Source organism: Corylus avellana, chromosome 8 (assembly GCF_965113065.1).
Source record: "Corylus avellana chromosome 8, dhCorAvel1.hap1.2, whole genome shotgun sequence".
NCBI classification, from domain to species: domain Eukaryota; kingdom Viridiplantae; phylum Streptophyta; class Magnoliopsida; order Fagales; family Betulaceae; genus Corylus; species Corylus avellana.
The window spans coordinates 16,604,433-16,621,354 of NC_142497.1; the positions used below are offsets into that span (position 1 = coordinate 16,604,433).

General features: G+C 36.6%; 1 pseudogene; it reads right to left on the reverse strand.

Moving 5' to 3' along the window:
• Positions 1-317: 317 nt before the first annotated feature.
• The window catches only part of LOC148584198 (uncharacterized), a 17,148-nt pseudogene continuing 543 nt past the window's right edge, over positions 318-16,922 (reverse strand).

Sequence of the window (16,922 nt, forward strand, 5' to 3'; positions counted from 1 at the left end):
ACCCATTCATTAGCATAAGTTTGGTGTCCCTTAGCAATATTGAAGCACTTACTCATAGGTGCTTACTTGGTACTTATTTAGCTATGAGCTAGTGAGTCCTAAGCCAGTTACAATAAACGTTAGCTTCCTTTATGAGAGAGGGAGAGAGAGATAGAACAAATAGCAAACATGTGAGGGCAATCATATTATATCTGCAGTCTCAAAGATACTCAAAGCTTTAAAGACATATAGCAAAATAAACATTTCAAAGTACCAGCTTGGACGTAGCTACATATCGAAGCAGAGTAGTCGAACACAATTCTGGTGCAACTACTACATAGAGAATTGCTTACTGAGATGAGGGTTGCCTGAGGACATGTTGCCCCATGCTAGGAGGTGATGGCGGTGGACGAACACCCTGGCCTTGCATTTGTTGGGCTTGAAAACCATGTGAGGGAGGCATTGGAGGCCTAGTACCAGGAGTGAAATTCGCCATCGTGCCGCTACCAACAGAAGGTGGGGGAGGGACAGGTGGAGTCCCACCAAGAGGCATGGGCCTAGGGCCATTTGCTGTAGGAGGTGATGGTGGGAATGAAGCAGGCATTGGAGGAGGGGCTCTAGGAGGATTTCCAAGAGGTGCACCAGGTGGCCTTCCTTGCGTTCGAGGAAGTGGTGGGGATGGACCTTGGGGTGGTGGTGGCAAAGGCCTTGGTGGGACACCAGAGGCCGCTGTGCCATTGGCTGCAGGGGCAGGTTAAGGTTTGTTTGCATCTGGTGGCTTGATTTTAAAATATAATTGCAACTTCACATTGACAAACACAAAAAAAAGGGTCAGATAAGTTACCATTAGCAGGAACAGACCAACAAAAAAACTTGAAAAAAGAAAATTCAGTGTATTTTAACCTGACTAGCAAGTGGCCTATGAAAGAGAAAGAAAAGATTGTCCAGCCCAATTCAGCCAGCAGGTAAGTTGGTCTACTTGGTTGCATCAATAGGTGCCAAAATAAATTGAGAGAGAGAGAGCTACAATGAGAATTAAGACCAAGACCTGACCCACTGGCAATCAAATGACATGTCTAGGTTACAGAAGGTTTTTAGTCTAGTGACTTATAAACAACTCAGACCAGGTAGACTGTTCAATCAAACTGTCAATCTTTGTGCCAAATCACATCTAAAAACATTGGAAGCAGTTGAGCAAATATTAAACAAACTAACCGTAAACATTTTAGAGTCTAGATCCCAATGTGTGAAGAACTTGGGAGGGGTTTTGTCAATCTCTGTGCTAGGAACCTGAAATGAAAATAACAAGCATAACCAATCAAATTTCTTGAAATTAAATGAAATGGTTAAGTTCAGCTATCAACCCTAAACTATGGCGTCATTCAATATCCAATTTACCTTCTCCAAATGAGTGTCAAAACTAACATATTAGTTGGAGGATGATGTAGGGAGGACATTACATATTAAAAGACACTAATCTATTAATTTTGACAGCTTAGTGCAGCCCACCATTCATCTGCCCACTATTACATTAATTTTAACCTTAATTTGGATGGTGTAGTGGACGTTGCATATTAATCTAGAGTTAAGTGTTGATAGCAAAATTATTTTATTTACGCACAGAATGCAAATGACCCTATAATTGAGGGTGGATAGCTACATCTACATGTTCGACGAAATCAGATTTTGAGGACAAACATAACATAACATAGTTTGTTTTGCCACACAACAAATCACAACTCCTAGTCGAAGAAAGAGCACAAAATAGTAGTATCTATGGGGTCGAAAAAGAGACCAAGAGAAGATAGAAAGAGAAAAAAGAAAAAAGCGAAAATTCAGATTCTCCATTATTTTGTTGAGAATGTAAAGGGAAAAAATGGTGATTTTTGAATTTTATATGATCTTATACCTCTTTATCCTATAATTATGAAAATGATATAATATAAAGGCCAAACATATCATGAATAATGGCTTAAAACTACAAAACGATACCTATCTTTGGAAACACAAGCCGAAAACCACAATATTGGCAAAGTTTAAAAGTTTAACACCTTTTGGAGAAGACTACTGTGCATTAACACTACTTCACCACATTAGACAACAATCTTCAAACTAATCTAAATGCCCACAAGAAACGTAACTCAAAATGACTAACCTCATCAAAATCATCAAAAATATGTGAGAACTGCCCAATGAACCAAACCTGCCAAGGGAGAAAACAATTAAATATTTGTTTTACAAGCCATGGCCAGCAAAATTTCAGAACCCAAAATAAAGTACTTATCTGCATCCTCTTCCTTGCCAATTCATCCTTATAAGCAATTTGAGTAATCTACCACAATGAACCAATATATAATATCAAAGACAATGAGAATGAAACCCAACATGATAGAGAAAGAGATACTAAAAATGTGTTTCTTCATGAAACATATTAAAGTGAGAACCTGCTTGGGTGGTTTAACTTTCTTGTACTCGTGTCATCCTGCATATACTTAAAAATAAAATTTAGAAAGATATTATTACTCCCTTGCATTGTTTACTCAAAGTTCTTTAACCTTGATAAACATGTCAAGAGAGATTTACTAACTCAAAAGTTCTTGAACCAAAAATTTTGCTAATATCTTAACATAATATAAACCAAATAAAAAGTGCCAACAAATATACATTACCACACAGATCATGATCAACAAATACTCAAATACACAATAGCAAATAGAAAGTACCAACAACTATCCAAATACATAGTATCAAAAAATATATCCCAAATAGATGGTATAAAAAAGTACATCCTAAATAAATGGTTATTCCAAAGCTCCCTCAATTGTTGGCTTCACTTGATGCACCTCCAATCAAGCTCCCTCCAAACCTAAGAAGAATAAAATTTCATATAATGATCAATAAGCTTTTTAACAATTACTTAGTATGTGTGTTTTTGTAAAATTAATGCATAAGTAGAGTTTCACTAACCCTCCAATACGTGACATTAAGAACTCAACAGTGGCTTTCAATTTGTTCGTTTCCTCAACGTTGGCTTGCAAATTCTCCCTGTACTGATGAAGTTCGATTCTAGTCTGTTGAAGCTCGCTTTGAGTATCTTCTTGTCTTTTCCTACACTCGTCATGGTTGTCAAAGTGGGCGAACGCTTGAGATGAAGTACTTAAAGGGGTAGGAATAAGACCGCATCTCATTCCTCTAATGTGCCCAGATTGTCAGCCCCCTAGCACTTGTGTGACTATTTCTTGCATTCGGTCTTCCACACTTGTTCCCTCTACATTGCCTTCCTCTAAGGCTTCACTGGTTGTTAATTCTTGCATCTGAAGCTACACAAGTCATAGTTGGCCTTAGTTTAATATATACTTCATGCAAGTTTACTATTCATGTTTTTCACTAATCAACTTAATGATCGGAGCGTAAACATTTACTTGCATATAGACTTTTGCATTTGTCGTTCACAAACTCTTTATCATTTTTTCTTGTATGGGTAGCCTCATATTGTTCAACAAGATTAGGCTTCACTTTTGTTTCTTGTTCCTACACATAATACATATAATCAAAGTTTACACTAAATAATGTTACTTTCATTAAATTATGCTACAAGATACTTACCTTTTGTAAATAATGTTGACAAATGAACAAGTCCCAGCTGTGTGCTTTGTTTCCAATTTGCTTCTGTTTTTTATATTTCGTTCAGACTTTTTCTATGAAATTTGGAGAAGGAAAAAAAAACACAATTATTCATAAAATGTCTTCAAGTGCATGCAAATTATATCAATCTGAATTTTCTAATCAATATAATAATATATATTTACCTTCCATTTATCGTCATCAAATGAGTCACATATTAGGTTCCATTGTTTAGGACCATACCCTGCTGGCACGTTTTCCCTCCCAATAGTCTTAGCCTTGGTAATCCCCTCATCATCGTCTTTATCAATGACTTCAAAATATTTCTTGTAGTGGTCCCTATACAAGTTCGAACGAAGCCTAGCATATGCACGACCCAATTTATTTTCAACAGCTTTGATGTGCTCGTATCGGCCCATATTCAGTGCGAAGTTTGACTGATACATAATAAATAAGAAAACAATGGTAAAAAATGTGTCACATTATTTTTTCATACGAAACATATTCTTAAACATTACATTGATATTCATACCTGAACATGAAATAATAACTTGCTCTTTTCTTCAGCTGGGACCTTTTTCCATTCACCGTGATGGAGTTCACACATGTTACGAATAATCTCCCCAATCTTGCTTGCAAACCATGATGCATTATCGCCTACAGGTGCCCGGTGTCTATTTGGGATGTTTAGCACTAAGGGACCATTCTTAAGTACATGGTCACTCAACTTCTTACACTTGGCCTTACCCCTTACACTTTTGATAGACGTGGTGGCTGTTACGCAAAACATGGTAACATAGTAAGTTATATTTGGAAAAGTATATTGTCAAATGTCTATAACAAACCAAAATAATACAAAAATAACATTTCATAAACATATAATTTATGAACTTACAAGATGCAGTAGGGGCGGCTCCCTGTGAATCCAATCCTGCCACTGAGTGAATAGGATTATTAGACTCGTGCGAAGGATGCCTATCCACTGACTCGAGGAGGAGGGGGCGAGGGCGCCATTTGCATATCTGTATCACCAAACCCAGAATTGGGAGTCGGACTCTCAAGCTCGTCAATAAGGCCCCGACCTTGACCTTGGCCTTAGCCTCGTGCTGCTGAAACACGTTTGCATCATGTTGTTGTCATTGTTATGATTAATCTGCTAATAACTTAAAAACCAAAAAATTATATTAGTCAAATTATAACCATATAGCATGTTCAATATTTTTGACAAACATACAATAATCATGCTAGTAAAAAAAAAAAAACACCACAATATATATATATATATAGAGAGAGAGAGAGAGAAAGAGAGAGAGAGCATCAAATACACTTTGTACTTACACCAAATGTGAGCTTATGTTCAACACATTTCATCATCAGATTCATAATCAAAATCTGTATCACTGTTACTTGAAGATGATTGTTCGTGTTCAGAGTCTATATCGTTGTCGCTACATAACTCCTCTTCCTCGTCAAAGTTTGTATCATGGTCCTCATCCGGCAAGTTATCGTTGGCAAACATGCTTGTATCAAGTTGAATATATAATTCATCAATTGCTATTGTCGCATCATCTCTACGTAATTGAGTGGAGGCTTCAACATTTGCTTCATCAACAAAGACCATATTACCTCCAACACATTCACCTTCCTGGTATACGTCATCACTGAGTCTTTGGTCATCTTCTGTATTATCTCCCTTTTGTACTGTTGGAATATCATAGATGTCTCTATTGATCCACTTCTGCACCACTTTTCAATTACCACCCAATTTGAGATCATCCAAGTAAAACACTTGTGAAGCTTGACATGCTAAGATGAACAGGTTGGATTCACACCATTTACGAGAAGTATTCACAATCGTGAAGCCTTGGTCCATTCATACTCCTGTTGCACTCCCAGTATCCCATCAATTGCACTCAAACAAGTACACGAGATTTTGGCCAGGGTAACGTAACTCTACAATATTTTTTAACTCACCATAATACTCTGTTATTGAGGTTTCGTCCTCACCTAAACAGAAACACCACTGTTCTGGATAGTACGAGTTTTTGCACATTCTTTCGTGTGGTACCTAACACCATTCATGATGCAACCTCTATACGATCTAACATGACGATCAAGCCCGCTTGCAAGATCGTATAATTGTTTTGAGCCATTGTCTGCAATACGCCCACTATTTTATAAGCGTTTATGGAACCAACTTTCAAAGTTAGCCTCATGCTTTTTATCAATGTCACGGTCGCCTTCTCTTTTGATCATATTATAATGTTCACTTCATGAAAAATAAACATATTGGTAAATGATCATCAACGCTAAAATTATAACATGTCATAACAGGTAAAACATAAAGACCATTACTAAACTTACTCCAAATATGAGGCCGTTTCGTTACAGTTGGTAAGCACATACCATCGTGCCCTACCAAAATCATTAGCATCCAGTGTTACTAATTTAGCTGTTCTTAACGGCCGAACTCGTTGGGAGAACACATCCAAGCGCTGACTCATTTCTACAATATCAACGTCAATATTTCTCCGTTCACGGTTCCATCTTGTCTCAATCCCCCGAAGATACCTGGAACAGAAGGTTAAGCTCTCCTCAGCTAGGTAACACTCGTCAATAGACCCCTCTGGACGCGCTTTGTTATGCGTCCACTTCTTATATCTTCCAAGTTCCCTTTCGAACGGATACATCCAACGGTTTTGTACAGAACCAGCAAGCTCGGCCTCCCAAGGTAAATGAAGTACTAGATGGATCATAACATCAAAAAAAACTGGCGGAAATATTTTTTCTATTTTGCATAAAATTATTACAATGTTGACTTTCATTTGTTTCAGGATATCAACTTTCAACGTCCATGCACATAACTGCGTAAGAAAGGTACTCAACTCGATCAATGTTGTTCGTATTTTCGACGTAGAGAAATTTCGAATTGCAATAGGAAGCAAGTGCTGTAAGAAGACATGACAATCGTGGCTTTTCATACCCGAAATTTTACCAGGAAGCTTGTTCACACATCGACCAATGTTAGATGCATACCCATCAGAAAATTTAACACCTTTCAATCACTCACATAAACTCTTCTTCTCATCTCTTGTCAAGGTGTATTTCGCAAGTAGCATCCTATAAGTTTCACTATTTGGCTGTACATGCAATTCTTTACGTATACCCATCAGCAGTAAATTTCTTCATGCCTTGATTGTGTCCTTGGTCTTCCCATCAATATTCATCAACGTACCTAAGATACTTTCACATATGTTCTTCTCAATATGCATTACATCTAAATTGTGACGTAGTTTCAAGCTTGACCAGTAAGGCAACTCAAAGAAAATACTTCTCTTCTTCCAATTCAACACAACATTTGTGTACTTTCTCTTTCTCCCGCTTATTTTTCCAAACTGTAAACCCTCAGCATCCCTTAGCTGTTTCAACAATTGACTTGCAGACAATTCTTCAGGTTCCAATCTATGCTCCACTGTACTATTGAACAAATCTCCTCTTTTGCACCATGGATGCTCTTGAGGAAGCTACCGACAATGACACATGAAGCACACCTTATGCCCATACTTCAAATACCTGAACAATGAATCCTTATTACATACTGGACATGCAATATTTCAATTTGTAGACCACTCAGATAATTTTTCGTATGCGGGAAAATCATTTATAGTCCATAGTAATGTCGCATGCAATTGAAATGTCTCTTTCTTTGATGCACCGTACACGCGTATGCCTTCATTCCATAAATCTTTCAAGTCATCAACCAATGGTCGCAAATATACATCAATATTTTTTCTGGGATCTGAAGGCCCAGGGATAATAAGAGACAACATCAAATTTGGACTCTTCGTACACATCCACGGAGGGCGATTGTATACTGTTAACATTACTGCCCATATGCTATATGTTGTACTCATATTACCATATGGGTTGAAACCATCACTTGCTAAACCAAGCCGCACATTGCGGGAATCACTTGCCAACCACTCATGTCTTTTATCAAACTCTTTCCATACAATAGAATCTACGGGGTGTCTGAGAGTATTGCCATCATCTTCTCGACCTTCTTTGTGCCACCACATTTCCTTGGCCATTTCTTTTGTCATAAACAACCGTTGTAATATTGATTTTATTGGGAAATACCGTAAGACCTTTTAAGGAATATTACTTTTCTGCCTTTGCCATCAATTGATCTTGAATTGTTACACTTTGGGCATACCACTTTGTCTGTATGTTCTTTCCAAAAAAGCACACAACCATTCTTACATGCGTGTATCTTATCGTAACCAAATCTCACGTGTCGCCTAAACTGTATTGCTTCTCTATACGATCGTGGCAATGTCGCTCTATCTGGGAGGACTATCTTTATCAAGTCAATCATCATATCAAACGCCTTGTTACTCATGTTGCAGAACACCTTTATATGAAGCATCTTCAGTACAAAAGCAATTTGTGTAAATTTCTTGTAGCTTGGATAAATTTCTCGTAAATCATCTTCCCAAAATCAGTAGAAGGAGCTTGTTTGTTCGTGATCATCAGTTGTGGGGCCCTATGAAGTAGAGGATTCTCCGATGTTAGCATCAACAAATGTCCTCATACATACATCGTCTAACAATTCTTTAACTGCATCAACCTCCTCCATCATTTCACTTGTATGTGTGTGAATGTTTGTAGAAGTGTTTACCCTAAAATGATCTTCTTCCCCGTGAAATATCCATTGAGTGTATGTCGGAGTAAATCCATTCATATACAAGTGACCCTTCACCTTGCTAATATGAGAATAATATCGATTTGCACAATCACGACATGGACACTTTGTCATATCACGTGAATCAATTGATTTAATTGTCATTCCCATGAATTCTTCCACACCTTTTTGAAATCGCTCTGAACATCGAGTACTTTCCCGCATCCCACTCCTATCCATATTGATGTCCCTATTAGAGGTTATTCGTTACGTACATGTACGCACACAATGGAATTAGAAGATCAAATTCTTAAGAATTAATAGAATTAAATGGAAGGTCTGTTCTCAAATATTGATGCTAGCTCAATGCCATGTTACCTAACAAAATATTCTAGAAGTGGGTTAGTAGTTAAGAACAAATTTCTATTTGTAATTTATTTACTTGTTTAGCTCAATGACAATTTTACATTTTTTACCATTGTTGTTAGCTTTGATATTTATTTTAGAATGTTGTCTTGCTTCAAGTTTACTGTGCTGCTTTCTTATTGAACTTAAATGGAAAAGACAATACAATCATATACCATACCAACTTTAATTGATAACATAAGTTGATGTGAACTAGAAAATTAATAACATAATCCTAATATAAGAATAAGACTTAATACTAATAAAAAAGTAATAGTAAGAGAAGAAGCAAGGTTTAATACAACCACAAGAGAAGAAGAGAGGTTTAATGCAACCACAAGAGAAGAAGGGAGAGATGCAGTAGGAATACAAGTCTTCAGACGATCACGTGTGCGATTGATCGCACCACTAGAAAGATTTTACTTATAGTGAGTACGATCGATCATACCATCAGGGGCTTCAGTACGTAGTGCGATCGATCGCACCACCAGAAAGATTTTACTTGTATTGAGTGCGATCGATCGCACTATCAGGGGCTTCAGTACGTAGTGCGATCGATCGCAACACCAGAAAGATTTTTACTTGTAGTGAATGTGATCGATCGCACTATCAGGGGCTTAACTTCAGTATGTATTGTGATCAATCGCAGTACCTGAAACATTTGCCTTGATAATCCGTGCGATCGATCGCACTACCAGGGGATTCACGAACATTCATCAGCTTCAATGGTTCCGAAAAAACAATAACAGAATATAAATGAAAGGAAAAAAAGGAAAAAGAAAAAGGGGAGGAGGGGCATCATAATCATAATGAGATCCTAATTTTAAAACAACAAAACAAAAAATGGGGGTATGGCGAAATTGGTAGACACTACGGACTTAATTGGATTGAGCCTTGGTATGGAAACCTACCAAGTGATAACTTTCAAATTCAGAGAAATGCTGGAATTAAAAATGGGCAATCCTGAGCCAAATCTTGTTTTCCCAAAACAAATAAAACAAATTTCAATTTAAGGGTTCATAAAGCGAGTATGCTTAACCAGTATAGAGTAACACCTACTAAACCAACATTGTATGTCCCAATCCCAAATCTATATTTGACAAAATGCTAAGCTTACAATTCTATCAAGACCACCTCATCAGATTCATCCTTTTGTGTGATGGCTCAATGATGCAGGACAGCTCTAAACGTTCCAAAGTATAGCATACTAACATATAGGTTTTGCTTATAAAAAAAAAAAAAAAAATAAAGGTTTACTGGTGAGGGGAGATTGTTAGTTAATGGAATTGGGACTAAAAATTAGGGTTTTGAAGCTCTTTTATCTATCTTTCTGAGGGATTTACCAGAAACACATGTTGAAGAAGAGCAGAAAAATGAAGAATAAGATACAGAAAGAATAATAATGAAGGAAAGAAAAATAGAGCAATAAGCAAGAAGATGCTAGGCACTCTGGCAAAATTAGTCGCAGTGAATTCCTGATAATCTGCCTGAGAGAACCACAACCATTTTTCTAGGACCGTAAAAAAAACTTAACTATAGCCCTGGAATAAGTTTTTTCACAGATCATTGACCAAAGCCAATTAGAAGTAGCCAAAACAGATCAAAGTTCAAAGCCAACTAGAAGTAGCAAAGGCACTAAAAAAGAATTCAGAATAGAACCAACTTGAACTTCAAAGTTCAAAAGAGTAGAGTTATGAAATCTACAAAATCTTAAGATACACACAAGCTTAAAAGCTATCCCAGCCAATAACCTGTTTTTATTCTCTTTTTCAGTTTTGATGATTTGCTAGAGAATAAAACCATAGCCACAAAGACTAAGGCCTCAACATGACTATAGCAAATCTTACGAGCTTCCCCTTTTGTTTTTCTATGGAGAGGCTAACATTCCAATCAAGAGCCTGGATTATGATTTAATATTCCATACACCAAGAAGGGCAGCAGCGCAGCAAAGACAGTTACATATAATTTGAGGTTATATATTTTAAAACATCTAATTAAGCATAAAAAATGTAAGGCTACTTAAATTTAAAACTAAAATTACAAGAAAGAGAGGAAGAGAGAGACTCAACTTTTACAAGATATAGTTAAAATGCAAAACTGTCATGGTTCAGGACTGCACATGCCACAAGCATAATCCACACCTAAAATGTGATATTACAAATACTTTTAAGACGCAAACATTTAAGTTAGGCATTTTCGTTAAACCTCAACTCAAGGCCTGTCCAAAGCTCAAAACTGACACCAGTCTCAAGACCAAGCAAAAGAAAAAAAAAAAACTCAAATAGGAAGAAATTTCATATAAATTAAGATGCCTCGTCTAATTGAAACTCTACTACCAATATTTAGATTCATGGAATTGCACGTTAACATAATAGTACTCGAAAACCCGGCACCCAATTGGATTTTCTCCAGAGACAATATTGACAAGAAAATGAAGAGCAAAATTGAATAAATTTACACCCAACAGAAGCTTGAAATGATCAAATATTAGCCTCCTACTATGTTTGAAAATATCCCAATACTCAAAATCACAGGAAACAGTATAGAAACCACAAAAATCAACCATTTTAGATGCAAAAATGCAACCCATGAACAGCAAATGCAAAATAGAAAAAGAAGAAGAGAGGAGAAACTCATTTAAGGTTTTCAAGGGTTTAGTAGAAACTCATACCGGAGAGAGGTATGCCGGAGAGAAAGCTACAGGAGAGTGTAAAGTGCACCGGAGTGAGAGCTGCCAGAGAGAGGTGCGCCAGAAAGAGAGCTGCCGGAGAGAGAAACTTGCGCTGGGATACTGAGTGAGAGAGAGAACGATCAAGAGAGAGAGAGTGAGAGTTAGAGTGAGATGATCAGCTGCAGCTGTGGTCGTGGGATTGTGCACCTCCGAAAATTTGAGCACCTGCCAGTTTTTAATAGATGGCGGCAAATTATTTTGTGCAGCTCAATTAGTGGCTATCTAGGGCATTTTTTAAAAATAAAAAATAAATGAGAAAAATATAAAAAAAAAAAACCCCCAAAATAAATGAGAAAAATATATATAAAAAAAAAACATGAAGCAATTTGTAATTTTTTTTTTAATTTTCTTTTTTTTTCAATTATTTTATTATTTATTTGTTAAAATAATAGGGGTATTATAGGAATATCAAAAATAAGTGGCATTTTTATACAATTTAGTTGTTCGGGAGGCTACTTTAGTATCTTTTGAATATTGGGGGGTTATATTGCAAACGACTGATACTTTTGGTGGCTTTTTTATATTTTTCCCAAAAAAAAAAAAATTATAATACCAATTTTTTAATTTTTATTTATTTATTTATTTGTAATTTTTCTCTTATAATATGTTTTTATTATTATAATATTAACTAAAAATTTCCGTTTAATAAATTTTTATGATAAAGATCATTAAGTTGATATTTATCTTATAATTAGTTATAAAATAATACAAAATCCAAAGATAATATAAGATCAATATAACCAAGGCACTAAGATAATATAAAAAGCTAACAGTTCAATTGAATGTTCGATTGAACCTTCAATTGAATGTTCGATTGAACCTTCAATTGTATCTAGTTTGCTCTATCAATTGATCATACCATAGTCAATCGAACTAATTCATTAGGATCGCTCGGATGTTTGATCGAACATTTAATCCTATCACGATCAATCGAACTAATTCAGTAGGATTGATCGGACATTTGATTCTATCACAATCAATCGAACTAATTCATTATGATCAATCAGATGTTTGATCGAACGATTGATCCTATCGCGATCAATTGAACTAATTCATTAGGATCGATCGGATGTTTGATTGATCATTTAATCATATCACGATCAATCGAACTAATTCATTATGATCGATCGGATGTCTGATCAAACATTCAATTTCAATTGTTTCAATCATTTGATCATACCACAGTCAATCGAACTAATTCATTATGATCGATCGGATATTTGATCAAACCTTCAATTTCAATTGTTTCAATCATTTGATCTTATCACGATCAATCGAACTAATTCATTATGATTGATTAGATATTCGATCAAACCTTCAATTTCAATTGTTTCAAGTTTGATCGATCATTTGATCCTATCATGATCGATTGAACAAATGTACTATGATCAAACAGATGTTTGAACGAACCTTTAATTTCAATTGTTTCAATTTTGATTGTCACTTGATCCTATCATTTGATTGTATCACTATCAAAGTTGTTGTACATTATGCAATAAAAAAAATATAAAATATATATATATATATATATATATATATATCGTACAAACATAATGTAATATATATATATATATATATTACATTATGTTTGTACGATCGATCGCATACTTGTTGTGATCAGTCGCAGTAATGGAATTTTGGCTTTGAAGATTCTGTTATTGCGATCGAACGCACCTTGGGTGCGCTCGATCGCAGTAATCGAATTTTACACCTTTGAACATTCTATTACTGCAATCGATCGCATCTTGGGTGTGATCGATCGCAGTAATCGCATTTATACCTTTGAACATTCTGTTACTGCGATCGATCACATCTTGGATGCGATCGATTGCAGTAATCGAATGTATACCTTTGTACATAATGTTACTGCGATCGATCGCATCTTGGGTGCGATCGATCGCAGTAATCGAATGTATACCTTTGAACATTCTGTTACTGCGATTGATCGCATCTTGGGTGCGATTGATCGCAGTAACAAAAACAACACGCACACTGCTGTCCGAATGCGATCGATCGCACTCGGACAACACACCACGTGACCTATTTTAGGTCACTTTACCCCCACACCCAACATATTTTTCTTCTCCAAGCTAGCACCCACCTCCGGGACTCCTCCACCATTTTTCACCACTCCTCCACTCCTCCACCGTTTTTCACCACCTCTACCACACAGCCACCACACAGTTCTCTTCTCCGGCAACCATACCAGGTACTTTTCACCACCTCTACTTTACACCCCGTTCCCCATTCCCATCAACACCCCAACGCAGATCACTTCTCCAACTTTTTTTTTTGTCTTATATTTCTGCAATTGTGGGTGTTCATCCACCCACATTGCTTTCTTGTGGTTGGATTTTGGTGTTTTTGCAGGGAGTTTTGAGCGGAGTTGCGTCGTTTTGCAATTTTGGCTATCTCTAGTGCACACAAGGTGTTCGTCAAAAGTCCTCAATCAAGCTCATCATGCCAAGAGCTCAAGCTTCACCCTCCCGAGGGTCCGATACCTGAGCCATTTCTCCCCTGCCCACTTTTGAGGAGCGGGAGCTGCTATTTGAGACCACCTTCGCCATTCGAGAAGACCTTCAAAATCTTGAAGTGACTCAATGGGCGGTCGCCGAGTTCAAGCGACGGGGGCTCAACAAGCTTTTCAAGCCGGTCACTCCCACTGCCTACAAAAAATTGGTGATCGAGTTCTATACCCACCTATCTCATGACTGCAACAGGGTGGCTGCCCTCTCTTCGAAAGTGAAAGGTGAAGCTATTGAAGTAACATGGGCTGACATTACTGCTGCCCTTCGATGCAATCATGAGCACCCTCTAGAAGCCGCACAACTTGCTGAGCAGCCGGACAGATTCTACGTGGCGGAAATCATTGAGGACATGTGAGAAGGGCAATATGCCGATGCCCATCGTAATGCCAGCAGCCGATCCAAGCTACCTCAACAGCTTTGGTTTGTGGACTCCGTATTACACCGTAATGCTTTTCCCCTAGGGCACAAAAGTCAGAGGTAGGATCAATTTCTTCAAACACTCTACACCTTCCATAAAAATGCTTGGTACTCAATTCCCGACATAATTTGGAACCAAATTCACAAATTTTGGAATGGGTTGCACGTTGGAGGAGCGGAGTCCACACATTCATGGGGGTTGCCTTTCCCATACTTAATCCCCTACATCCTCCGGAAGAAAGGCATCAAGGGTACTGTAGCTGATGAGCCAATCACTGCTACTCCCATATTTGGCATTCGCCAATGGAACAAGAGCTTGTCCCACATGCCCCATGTACCTCCAGCACCAGCAGCTGGTGCGGAAGAGAGTGAGGCCGAGCCGATGGCTGAAGATTAACCTATAGTTGGGCCAGAGGCATCTGAGGAGGAGGCCCCGACAATTTTTTGTGAAGCACAAAACCGCTCACTTAGTCAAGAAATAGCGGGCCTTCGGAGAGAGTTGGCTGGCCAAAGAAAGGAGGCTCGGGAAAATAAAGAATTGATGGACAAATGCCTAGTCGCCTTAGAAGAATTGATGCAGTCCATTCTCAGCCGGTTGCCACCACCATCTGCAGGAGCATCATCTTCTGGACAACAGTGAGCAAAGACCACCGTTTGGCTGAAGACGTTAAACTTAGCGGTCATGGGAGGAACCCCATAGTTTACCCTTTTTATTTTGTTTAGTATGTTTTAAGTTAATCTTTTTATTTGTCTTTAGCTTTGTTTCTTTTTACTTGCTTTTGTGTTTTCTTATGGGAATGACCCCGTATTTGCACACGGCCGGTTGTTGAATTGCAAGGTATCAATATATTTTCACTTAAAACTGAGAGGAATTATTTTACGGTTTAGATTTTATTTTGTTACATTTAACAGTGTAAAATCTTTCCATAAGGTATCAATATATTCATCATATAATATATATACACTATTAGATCTGTAAAATTTAATATGAATTATAAAATGGGAATTAAGTCTTCAAATTAGTCCGAATGAAAACTTTATCCTCCAAATGGAACTCCTAACCAAATGGCAAATATATACAAATTAAAATCTTTCTTTAGGAGGATGGAATTGAAATAGAAGAATTTTTCCTTTTTTTTTTTTTTAAACATATAAATATATATATTGAAACAACTGTACATATGGAATAAGTGAAAGGGAGAGCCTTACTTTTACGGTTAAAATTTTATTTTGTTATATTTAACGGTGCATATTGTGTCACTTTATTTGAAAATTTTAAAGAATGCAATGATATATACACAATTTTAGTGGACGCTATTGGGCATTAATTTTATTTTTTTATTTTTTATTTATTTTTCTACCTACTCTTTAGGATCGACAAAGTCGACCCTAATAATGGATCTTCAGTGTCCATTTTTAGTCGACGCTATTAGACATCAATTTTATTTTTTTAATTTTTCTACGTACTCTTTAAGGTCGACTTTCAAAGTCGACCCTAATAATGGGTCTTCAGCGTCCACTTTTAGTATACACTATTGGGCATCAATTTTATTTATTTATTTATTTTTTAATTTTTCTACGTACTCTTTAGGGTTGACTTTGAAAATCGACCCTAATAATGGGTCTTCAGCGTCCACTTTTAGTGGATGCTATTGGGCATCAATTTTATTTTATTTTATTTTTCTACGTACTCTTTAGGGTCGACTTTGTCAACCCTAATACTTAAGTATTAGGGTCAACTTTCAAAGTCGACCTTAATAATGGGTCTTCAGCGTCCACTTTTAGTGGATGCTATTGGTCATCAATTTTATTTTATTTTATTTTTCTACCTACTCTTTACTCTTTAGGAGTCGACCCTAATAATGGGTCTTCAGCATCCACTTTTAGTCGACGCTATTGGTCATCAATCTTATTTTTTTATTTTATTTTTAATTTTTCTACGTACTCTTTAGGGTTGACTTTGTCGACCCTAATACTTAAGTATTAGGGTTGACTTTCAGAGTCAACCCTATTGATCTTTTATTTGATTTTTTTTTTCTTTTTTTCCAGTTTTTAGCGTCCACTTAAGTTGACGCTATTGGTATACAATAGTCGACGCTAAAAGTTAATTGTATTGTAATTTGTAGAGAGGTGATTGATTATATCATGTTCATTGTTAGTGTAGATTTCAACTTTTGGGTATAAACAATTGATAAGATATTGTAACATATTTTATCATCGTGGATTTCTTCGAAGTAATTGTCTCAGAATTTTTCCCTTCAAGTACTTCAAATGGTTTTCCAAATAAATTTAGATTCTTTTCTACATGATTGATTTGCTTTATGAATTATGATTGCAATGTGTTCTCTGCTTGAGAATTTTGTTCAGAATAATTTTTTGGGAATGGTTGAAATTGTTTAATTTGTTTGTATTTTTTTTTTTCTTTTATATTCACAGAAGACACTTGCGGTGTGATGAACAATATATATGATAAATAGGATGATTGCAGGAGGAAACAAATTTATTTCGGTCTGTCAACACAAAAGGAATCACATAAATTAAGTTTAGCAGCACA